Here is a 10,778-nt window from a genome sequence, read left to right as displayed (position 1 = left end):
CCTTACTGGCTTTTGTTATATTATATACTGGAGTAGCCCAGGAGGAACCTAAGACATATGGGTATGTAAAAAGGCAGATTTAATGCCTGCAAACAGAATCGCGTTTGTTTTCCATAAAAGACTAACGCTGTTAATAAAAATAGTAACCGCATTACCCATAGAGTATCGTTCTTATTTATTTTTATAATAAACAATAATTTTCCATTTTCTTCTATGTTTCTAGTTTTACGTCTGGTATCATAGCGGCTAGACATAGTTCCATCAAACGGCTGCCTGGTTCCTAGTTATCACGAAGTGAAACTAGTCTGTCCACGCTAGGGTTCGAAATTAGACCACAACATGCCTGCGTCACGCCTTAAAAAACTATTACGGGAGGAGTCTTATTTCGAAGTTTTGGATAAGTCAATCGCTAAAAATGCTGACTGATAAATTTACTGCACCTCCGGAAGACTTCAAGGGAGAACGTTAATTATGCTGCGTTAACAAATTATTTGATTTTTTTTGTTTATATTGCGAAAAAAAAGTCTCCTGCGAAGCACTAAATGTAAACTGTGGGTTTATAAACTAAGACAGCCTTTTTATTATGTTTGAATCCGATATTATCAGGGTTCGAGCACTGATTTTTCTAGCTTGTTTCTAGTGGTTTGCGGTGACCGAATACGAAGCGTAAAGGAAGCTCAGAGCTCTTGGTTGGTAAAAGGAGTTCCAAGTGTGATAGGGGTAACAATTATTAAAGAAAAAAAAAACGCTGACGTTATAGCAATACCATTCTATTTTATAATGAATTTTCTATAGTATTTATGAATACGTTTTGCGTTGTCCCAAAATATGCATATAGCCCCATATGTCCTTAGCTCCTCCTAATACTCAATCATATTACCGCTGCTACTATTTCAGTATGTCATAAGTTATTGTTCCTGACTGCCTTCAACGTTTAACTTGTTACTCAAGTTAGTATCGTCTGTTATTTGCAACCCATTCTATGGTAAGGGTGATGCAATTTTGTTATTTTCTCATAAGTGAATTTTCCACTCCTTCACTTACTCAATGCAGTTTACTTGCCAAGAGTTTTTTTTTATTTTTAGAAAAAACGAATACCCCTAATTTATGTTATTCATAATACTCTTAGTACTACTAGCACGGTTTGCTCGAGATAACACTTATAAAATATACAGAAGCGACAGTTAAGCAAAGTTAAATCAGGTGTGACATTTAAATAGGCTAGCAGATATTTGTAGACAATGTAACGATTGTACATATACTAGTTATTCTATAAGAGTACTGACTGTGCGCAGTTACTTGTTATCATTAACTTACTACCAAGTTAGTTAATTAACTCTAAGACTGCAAGATCCAGTAACTAAGCTATGTTACAAATTAATTTGACCACACCTATATATACTGCTACGGAAAACTGATTAATTAAAAGGAAGCTTGTTGAAGCAGTGTCGAGTACGCTATTTGGGACATGAATATTTGCATTTTTGGCATCGGCAGTCTTCTTTGAGTGTCGCGACAGGCAAAAGTGTTGACACACAACATGATTCAACCTTCAACCGCGCTGCTAATCCTATCGCTGTTCTTCCGAAGAACGCTCGTTATGGCTTCTTTCAGTTAACGGTCTGGTATATGTTCATACTTTTAGATCAATCGCTGGCATGTTCATGTTTCGGGTACTGCGTACCATCTCCTGAGCTCTCGGATGATTAGTGATTTGCAGGCGATCAAGTAGGCCAACACCGCAGAATTCATTGGCTTTGGAGTGCCTCCAGACCAACGGCACTTTACGCGACACAGACAAGGCTTTTTTAAGAAAGAAAAATGTTAAGACTATTTAAGTGATAGCTCGTGTATGCCTAAAGTTTAGTGGGGAAATACGTTGTCGCATCATCGTTGCAGGCGCGTTCTGTGCACTATAATAATTAAAAGTAAAAATAATTATTTACTTATAGCAATATTATTGCAAAAATTAACGGGACACTCTGCCAATGCATGGCATTCAAAGTAGGCGAAGGTGGAACGATATGAGACAAAGGCTATATGGCCCATTCTAGTTCTTCTAACAAGGAAAAGTTGATGTGAAGTTAATAGTTTCAAACTTTCAAAGCTTTTCAGGTGCACAAGGGTCAGAATTGTAGCATAATTTACGTAACTGAACGTATTCTCTGGTCAAATTTAAAGAAGTAAGGCTTTATGTGACATTTAGATACCTCTTTTGGATCTCATAGAACTTCCACTAACGGTAAAAAAGCAAAGTAACCAGTTCGTTTTTCCGCCTACTTTATATCTATATTTAAACTGGAAACCACTTACGTTTTACAGCAGTGATTAAACGTCGTTAGTCCATATAACCTCATCTTGGCCAACTACATAGGTGTCTACGATTAAGATTTCCTTAAAAATTAATATCGTTCTTTTTTCCCGTAGCCCCAGCTGCTTTGAATGTAGTCCTATTTTTCTCGCCATATTTCTAAAAGTGGATCTCGCGAAAAATTGTAGGAGACGAATGCTAACTCCTGATTTTGATTGCCAATGAGTGGTAAAGTCAGGTAGCTAATTGCCGTATTATTATTATGAAGAATAAGGATATCATTCACAGCTACTATCTTTGTGAAGATATTATATACAATAGAATTCAGCTGTTATGAACTTCCGATAAGTTTTCAGTAATACGTAGTTATTGCGAAGTGGGTTAGAAGAAATGATGCACATAATGAGGTATTTGTATTCTTTTACCACCTCTGTTTTGTGTAAGTACTCATATTAGAATTATATCTATTATAGAGTGTACTACGTCCATTGCCTGCGTAACGCTATGCAGCCCGATAGCCGGCAGGATTTGAAACAGTAAAAGACCGTTATCGAACTAAGACTAAATATTTATACTTCAGAAACGACATATCTATCTATCTGTCTATCTATCTCCAATGATGATCGTGTATAATTCAATGTTATAAGAAATGAAGCACGTCTAACAAAATAGGATATATTTGGTTTATTACTAGACTACTTTCTCGCTTTAAAACATGTCAGAACAGTTCATGATTATAAATAGCCATCACAAATATGTGTTATAACGTCACGTAAACCGAACTCATTATGTGCGTTTCCGTTTTCATATAATTCCGTTTTCATAATTTTTGCTTCACTTTACATATCATTCAGATGACTAATCAATTTTCCTCCGACAACGGCTCGGTACCAGCTTTTTGTAACGTATATACAATAGAAGTATTGTTAGGCCAGTTAAGGCCATAATAATATTCCATATATCTGTTCGCCAAGTAAACATTAATTTGGCAAAATCGCTAATTTGCCGATATTTTTCAACGACGAATCGTCGAACAATGGGGATAAATGGGAGATCTTCTATAACCATTGAAGGCCGGAGATTTTCATTTACAGTGAGTCGGATCATTCGAAAACCGCGGGCAGCCGGTGGATCGGACATGTCGGTCGCTCGCGCAGGCACACACACACGGAGCGACCTCGATTGTATTGAGCTTTCGAAAACTCCACGTGTCATAGATTTGCCTACAGCTATCTGTTGTAGATTAATACATGATTGTAGTTGCAGGAACGCTGAATCCTTCCTGGGCTATCGCTACCAGTTGTCATCAGCAGCTGGAATATATTAGAATGGCTTAACGCTACCTACAAATCTGACATCTAACTGCTTAGACCACAATCACTAATTATAATACTTGTAGGTTTATACAACATTGGCGTTTTGCTGTAGCGCACCTCCATGAACTCCTAGTCGCACTCTATAGCAGCACTATTTGTTTATGCGTCTTGCAAACATTTCCTTTTCGATACGTGCTCAAGTGTATCGGGTCGATTCTGCCTGCCCGCATGCGCCATTCACACTAAAGACTTACAATAAACAAAGGAAATTTATTTCGAATTTGTCCAACGTTCTTCCCTCGGCAAGGATCCATACGCAACAGCTGAACTCAACAACAACAACAACAAGACTCCGTAACTTTCCTGCTATTAAGCGAAAGCGCAAACATTGTTCAGTAACAGACTGGTACTTCAGCACACGGCCGGTCTGGATCCATCGGCTGGCAAAGCTTCAACGCTTCGGGAAAGGCGGACGTTAGCAGAGAAAGCCAAACACACATATCCGTCAAAGCGAGACAGAGAAAAGATCCCGAACAGCGCCACCTCGCCTGTCGCTCGGCGACTATTCGGCTGGCAGTAACACGAATAGAAACATGGGAAAAGCGTCGCCGAATGGCGTGAGTGGTGCGTCACGGCTCTGCCGTTACGGCAATAAGAGACAGAATGGACATTTCCTGACGTCAGCGGAAGCGATGAAATCAGGAATTTAACGATTGCTGATCGTTGGCTCTGCAGTTCAGGGCCGAGCAGAAGATTGCCTCGCTTGTTAGCAGTGAAGAAGCTTTGAGATAGCAACAAATAGCTTGTTTAGTTCGTGTGGAAGACATCGATGAGCTTGGAATGGATGGACTGAAAATCACGGAATGTTACTTGTCATTTTGAAAGTAACAGATCTAAGTGGCTCCGAACATCTATGGTGAATTATGGAAAAATATTTTTTTCATTTCCGGTATGCCGTTGCAAATTGCTGCTTCGTAACTTATACTATAGAATGAGCGCATCAATGTAGGGTCGAATTTGTTCTATTCAACCGTAAGGCACTGACGTGCAGGATATATGTTAGTTATGTACAGGCAACTCAATAAATAACAAATGGAATATATAAGTTCAACTAGTACACCTTCAAGTTAACTGAGGTTTTGTAGAAATGTTACTTTTATGCTTATGGAATTTTATGAGCTTAGAGCTTTATTTTATATTTATCATTACAAATACTTTCCTTGCCTTGTTTTCTAATACTCCCTTTTGTCAAAAAGTTTTACCTTACAGTATACAGGAACTTAATTTACTGCCGGTTATGAAGTGTGACGGCCTCATCGGGCAAAACGTGCGGAAGCTATTAAAACAATTCAAACCAGCTTGTAATATAAACCGTTCCCACATTTTGGACAGTGTTGCTTCGCAGCTTTTATATTTAGTTCCTTCATTACATATTTATTGTTTATTATAAAATTATTTTAATTACTAATTGTAATTGGAATAGTTGTGTGCTAATGAAGACTTCAACGATAATATAGATAAGTTATAGCAGTCACCTATACAGGGCAGGGAATCTAAATATGGAGCTTTTCTTTTCAACTGTTTTGTAACTTTATCTAAATGAAAGTGCATAATTCAACGAATCATTGTCATCCCTGACCGTTACGTTTATAATATATAAGTACCGTTCACCGCGATTACATCTTCAATTTAAAATCTACACCAGTCGCTGATCATTTTTTCAGCCCTTCGTTACTAGCAGTAATTGTAAGCAGAACAATTTTAATAGGTGTAAACTTACTAACCTGTCACTGAACTATGAAAAAAAACATTTAATTTTGGGCTAGTAGCAAACGAAAGTCCCAAAGTACGGGTTCAGAAAAGAAAATTAGAAAACATGCAAAAAGGCGCAGAAAGTTTCAGAAAGAACTAAGACCTTATCTAAGCATTCAACTGGCAAATAATATTCTGACACTTAGTTTTCTAGTTTCTCTTCTAGTTCTTCTAGTTTCTGTATAAGAAAAAATCCAGGTTAATCAAAAATAGCGTTTCGGGTCGTCGAACGCCTTAAATGTAAAGCTTATCGAAGATCTTCCGATTTGCCTTCTGGAAATCTTTCTTGAATTCTTCACAAGTCGCATGAAAATTGGCAATGACGTACATTTCGGACAAGCAAACTTTATAATTTCGGTGAGGGTTCATTCTACGTGAACACACAAGACTATAGTTGACCTTTGCGCAGATTGCAGAAACAACACAAAGTCCTTCTTTGTGATGAGCTTGCTTATTATTATATTCTAACTTCCTGCTAATGTCAAAAATAGTAACTAAGCACATGGCCACTTCGACACGTAATCCGCATTGAAGTTCATTTGAATTTGACTGCTTCATTCTGTACATTTAGAATTAAATTAATATTACACAGGTTTAGGATCATTTATTTCGCAACGTAAGGAGTAGTATTTAACTTCACCACTTACTGCTGTTTCTTAAGGACTCGTTCTTCCCGCACTAGCGCCCCCTACGCTTTGTTGTACTGCATGTACAGCATTGTATCTAGGAAGAACACGCATAATCAACGGTTGAGTGTACTTTCGCTCATTGATTGGTTTTGTATCATCACACTGTCAAATTATGAGAATTACCCAAAACAAAAAAAGCAAATCGTGCCTACTAAACTATTTGGTACTAAAAAACGTTTCAGTTTCTCTTAAGATAAGCTAGCCAACTGCATTTGTAATGACTTTTGTGTTCTATCGATTACCAACTAGCCACAAGCGCCTGCCGCAAATTCAACAAATGGGTACAGCGTTGATTCATTCCCACCCGACACATATAGCCCGAAAATAAAGGTACCGATTATGCCATAAAAATGGTTCCTTTTATTTCGGTTTTAGAAGAATTAATTTGTTGTGTGTGATATATATATATATATATATATATATATATATGGACAAGGGATGGCCTAATAATTCAATGCAGACACACTAAAATAATAAAATGTATTTAACTTAAACAAATTTGACTCTGTAGGCTTATGACAGCTTAACGACCTATTATTATTTGATATGATACACATGCGTGATTCATTTTGTCTGAACGACGTACGAAGCATCAATGATTAATTCTTAAAGATGAAGAGTTTACACAGATAGGCACAAGCGTTTCAAGTGGTCGAAACCCTTTTACATATAGAGGTGTACATCACATACCCTATATCGAGGTCGAGTAGTGTCCAAAGAGGCCCGAACGCCGAAATTGGTAAGGCGTTTCGGACAGAACGTCAGCCAAATAATGGACATCGTTTTGTATGAAGTGTACGTTGAAGCCAACCCCTGGATTGTAGCACGCCTCTAATGATGCTCTCATTGACCCAGATTGCACCCAAATTGTATCAATACTTGCGCATCCACTTGTACGGACAAACTATCTGACACATTCGGATGTTTTGCTTAAAATTATTCCGTAGCTCCGTGATTTCATAGCTTAGCGCATAGCTTTTCATTGAGATAATATTGAGACAAATACCGACCCAAGACCAGAAACAGAGTAAAATATGTTCATTATATCAACACACTGAGTGATGCTAGTTCATATGCAAAAAAGAGTCGACGCACCTTGCACGCTATTGAGCTGTACGTACAGGGCCGCCATTACTAAGATCATGCGCAAGTTAGGATAGAAACGTATGTGCGCTGTTAAAATCGAGTAGCGGTCAAGCATGTAGGCTAAAAACTAAGGTATCATTTGTTACCCCAACGAGGGTGATTGTTGTGACGCGTAATTCAGTTGGAGAAAACAACGACGTAAGCAATACGAACTGTCAGTCTTAAACAGTCATTATTTTAGTAGAATGTTTTTTTTTTCGTTTATTTAAACGTGGCCTATTTCTGTGGCTGAACAATTTTTTCTGCCTGACCGGCACCTGAATTGTGACTTCCCCAGCCAATGTTTTCGGCGGCTAAATTATTATGCAGCTCGCGACTCTTTGTCCTTCCTTGCCTGGAGTCAAACACGTGACGCATTGGCTCTGTCTCCTGAATAGAATACTCTAGAAGGATTTGTGTGAGCACGGATCTCAATCTGTATGAGAGAAAGCGGGATGCACTGACGAGGACGACTCGAGTGCGGATTGAATAACTCAAAACTGGTAGTCCGATATAACCAGCTGTAAAAAGCGTCGGAAATTTATAACAGCAGCTTGGATCAAAGGGATTATTCCTAGTCAAAGAAAATCTTCATAGGGACATAAATCAACTAGGATATAGGGGAGCAGCGACGTCGTTCAGTGGCTACAAACTTAATAATCGTTCAAAAAAGACAAAATCTTTTTGATAACAGTGTCCAACATCTAGGTGGTCTCGTACAAACGACTACTTGGCAGACGAACGTGAAATGTAAGCAGAAAAGACGAGTTGCTCATTCATACAATTCCGCATAAATTTCTATATAATTCAGGATCATACTAGAACGAGATGATTTTATTAGGACGAGCATTTTTCAAATATCAAAATGTGTTTGACAACTGACAACAGTATAAAGTAAAATACAAAATATTGCTTCTAAGATGTGCCACTGGCGTTGGTTGGGAGTATTCACTCAGTAGAACATAGCGGACACATTCGTGTGGCATCTCCGGACGGATGCATCGTGAAACTTCTTTTCGTCTTGAAAATACCTGACAGTTTCTCATGACAGATATTATTGGAGATCAAAAGGCCTGGTGGATCGCCGGCAGGGCAAGCAACAGGGCAACGATACGCATAGCGCGAAGCTTTCTAACCAGAGCCGGTTATAACGCCGGCCGGCTTGTACCTAATTTAGAACGAACATCAACGGAAACGGCTTGTTCATAAATCCGCTCAAAAACAAACTTGTAGAGCTTCGACTCGGATCACATAGCTCTATGAAAAGAATTTTAAGGGTTTCTATTGGCTATTTTGGTGTTTTGCCTAGTGAATGCTCTAGGGTATTGCTTAAGAATCATGGCTATGTAAATACAGTGGCCGGTAGTCACCGACAATTATGCAGTCCTTAGAGTACGGCCCCTATTCGTTCACTGCTGAAAAAGTCCAGAGCATCCGATCTTATTTGCTTCCAGTGTTTCGCAGCTTACTATTTGGATGGGAAAAAGGTCTCAGATATTCCAATGCTTTGTATTGACTCAAGTGAGTCTAGCAATACCTTCAATAATTGATTATGCGTTAATTTACGGAGACCTTGACATAGGCTGCAACGAACACCTTGAATCAAGAACACTCGATAGATTTTGCGGAAACTGTCAAGCTCCGATAGTTCCTAAGAAAACGTCTTCTGTTTGCATATTTTTTTCATTAAACGAAACGTCGACCTTGTAAATTTAATCGATTTGGAATATGTTACTACTGCTATCCTTTACTAGCTGTTACGAAAGAGGAGACGTTTCTATGACAGCATTAAACGCTTACTCGTACCTTCCGTCCTTATCAGTGAACGGGTAACTATATGATTTTTTTACAAAAGGAACGGAAAAAATAAATAATTATCTATTCGAAATGTTTAATTATCTACACGGCAATATATGTGATTAATGTACAAACGCGATTTGATGAAGGCATTTGTACAGGCGATTTTGAAGGTCCTCGCTTGTCACACGGTTAATTTAGAAAACTAGCTGACAGCTAAAAGCCCTCACTGGTGGATAACTTCTTTGGGCTTATCACGCCGATGGTACCTGAAATTGCAATAGACAATTTACTAGGTAGACAGAAATTTCCTAATTAGATTGGCCATGTTCTAAGAAGATGATATACATCCTAAAGTGTTATCCAAAAAGAACTTCAGGTCATGCGATACTACGGTCACTCGATCTAATCCAGGCAGTTGTCATATGGAATATCATAGCTTTTGAATTTTAAGAAACTAAGATAGTTTTTTTTTATATCAGCTGCCAGAAGTTGAATGATATCTATCATCGATACAATGTGACAAATACATTCCCTAGCTGACAAGTTCCTAGCGTACCTCCCGAACGCATCGCTCATTCGAATATAGTTCTGCAGGTCAACGTGTAACTGCGGCGCCTGATGGATAGCGGCCACCTCATTCTTGTCACGTGGCCGCTGTCGACGATTCGGATAGTCCCACACCTGACAAAGGAAAAAATCAATGACAAATTAGGATAGATATGCAAAACTCAGTGGGTACACGGTCTGGGCACTAAATGACTCGAACGTTACAATTCACGATCATACACAATGGTATTGTGTGTTGACCAGGTCAGATCGTCTACCCCACTAGTTGTGACATCACTCCCCACTAGATGCTATTTTTGTATAGCTATTTCACCCCGTATGTAAAATTCATATACCCAGCTAATGCAAGGCGGGTTTAATATACAGTAGTACTGACGTACTGGTATAGAACCTACAGCATAAAAACAAGCTAATTATTTACTCATAATGAAAGCTTTTTTTTTTTTTTTTGATATAGTAGGCTTATCGAGTGCGTTTCAGTCCAACACACGAGTTCGGGCTCGCCGTTCGATACGTTAGTAAAAAACTATTTTCCTTATTTGCATAGAAATCGTACTATGGACGCTGCCCGCCTTGCATCAGTGTATTAGTACTACCTACGGTGAGCCGATATGGCGGATGAGACTCGCGGCGTTCGACATTGAAGTACTTGGGCTGCGCGTCAATCGTCCGATTGCGGGCTTTAAATTTAAGACGCCTTTTTGCTTCAATCGCTCTGGTCAACGCACTCGATTGAACGTGTTTGGCCTTCTGGTGAAATCGTTTTCCAAGAACCTGTAATTATTTAATAAATTTTAACAAGCTCAACCATAAACTTGATCATCGAAATTGTAATGACCTTGGTAACAGTCCGCGTACAAAATAGTCATCACATGTCCAAGAAAATCCATGGGAGCCTGAGCTATGTTACAAACGGACGCTACAGTTAAGGTCCTATTGTCTATTTCAATACGGTCGGATACATGAATGTTTCTCATAGTACAATGTACTATAAAGTATAATGCTTTTCTAGATAAAAGCATTACACCTTACAGTAAACTATACTATGAAAATCATGAGGTTAGCCATATTTTTTTTTCTTTTAATGTTTCAGAAATGGCGTTGAGCGCTCTCAGCTTAGTATTTGTTGTGACATGCCTGTAACGTCGCCCTGTTTTT

At 38.6% G+C, this 10,778-nt stretch overlaps 2 long non-coding RNA genes across 2 annotated transcripts; one reads left to right on the top strand and one right to left on the bottom strand.

The window, feature by feature from the left end:
• Positions 1-2,972: 2,972 nt before the first annotated feature.
• On the bottom strand, positions 2,973-4,021 carry LOC147754465 (uncharacterized). The gene is made up of 2 exons (XR_015317392.1): positions 3,882-4,021; positions 2,973-3,624 (listed from the first exon to the last, which is right to left on the bottom strand). It is a non-coding gene; the product is annotated as an uncharacterized LOC147754465 (long non-coding RNA).
• Positions 4,022-4,405: 384 nt separating this feature from the next.
• LOC147754464 (uncharacterized) lies at positions 4,406-5,107 on the top strand. The gene is made up of 2 exons (XR_015317393.1): positions 4,406-4,543; positions 4,884-5,107. It is a non-coding gene; the product is annotated as an uncharacterized LOC147754464 (long non-coding RNA).
• Positions 5,108-10,778: the final 5,671 nt, after the last annotated feature.

This window comes from Varroa destructor, unplaced genomic scaffold, assembly GCF_002443255.2.
Source record: "Varroa destructor unplaced genomic scaffold, Vdes_3.0 BEIS01000007.1, whole genome shotgun sequence".
NCBI lineage: Eukaryota > Metazoa > Arthropoda > Arachnida > Mesostigmata > Varroidae > Varroa > Varroa destructor.
This window is presented reverse-complemented; position numbering and strand designations above follow the sequence as displayed.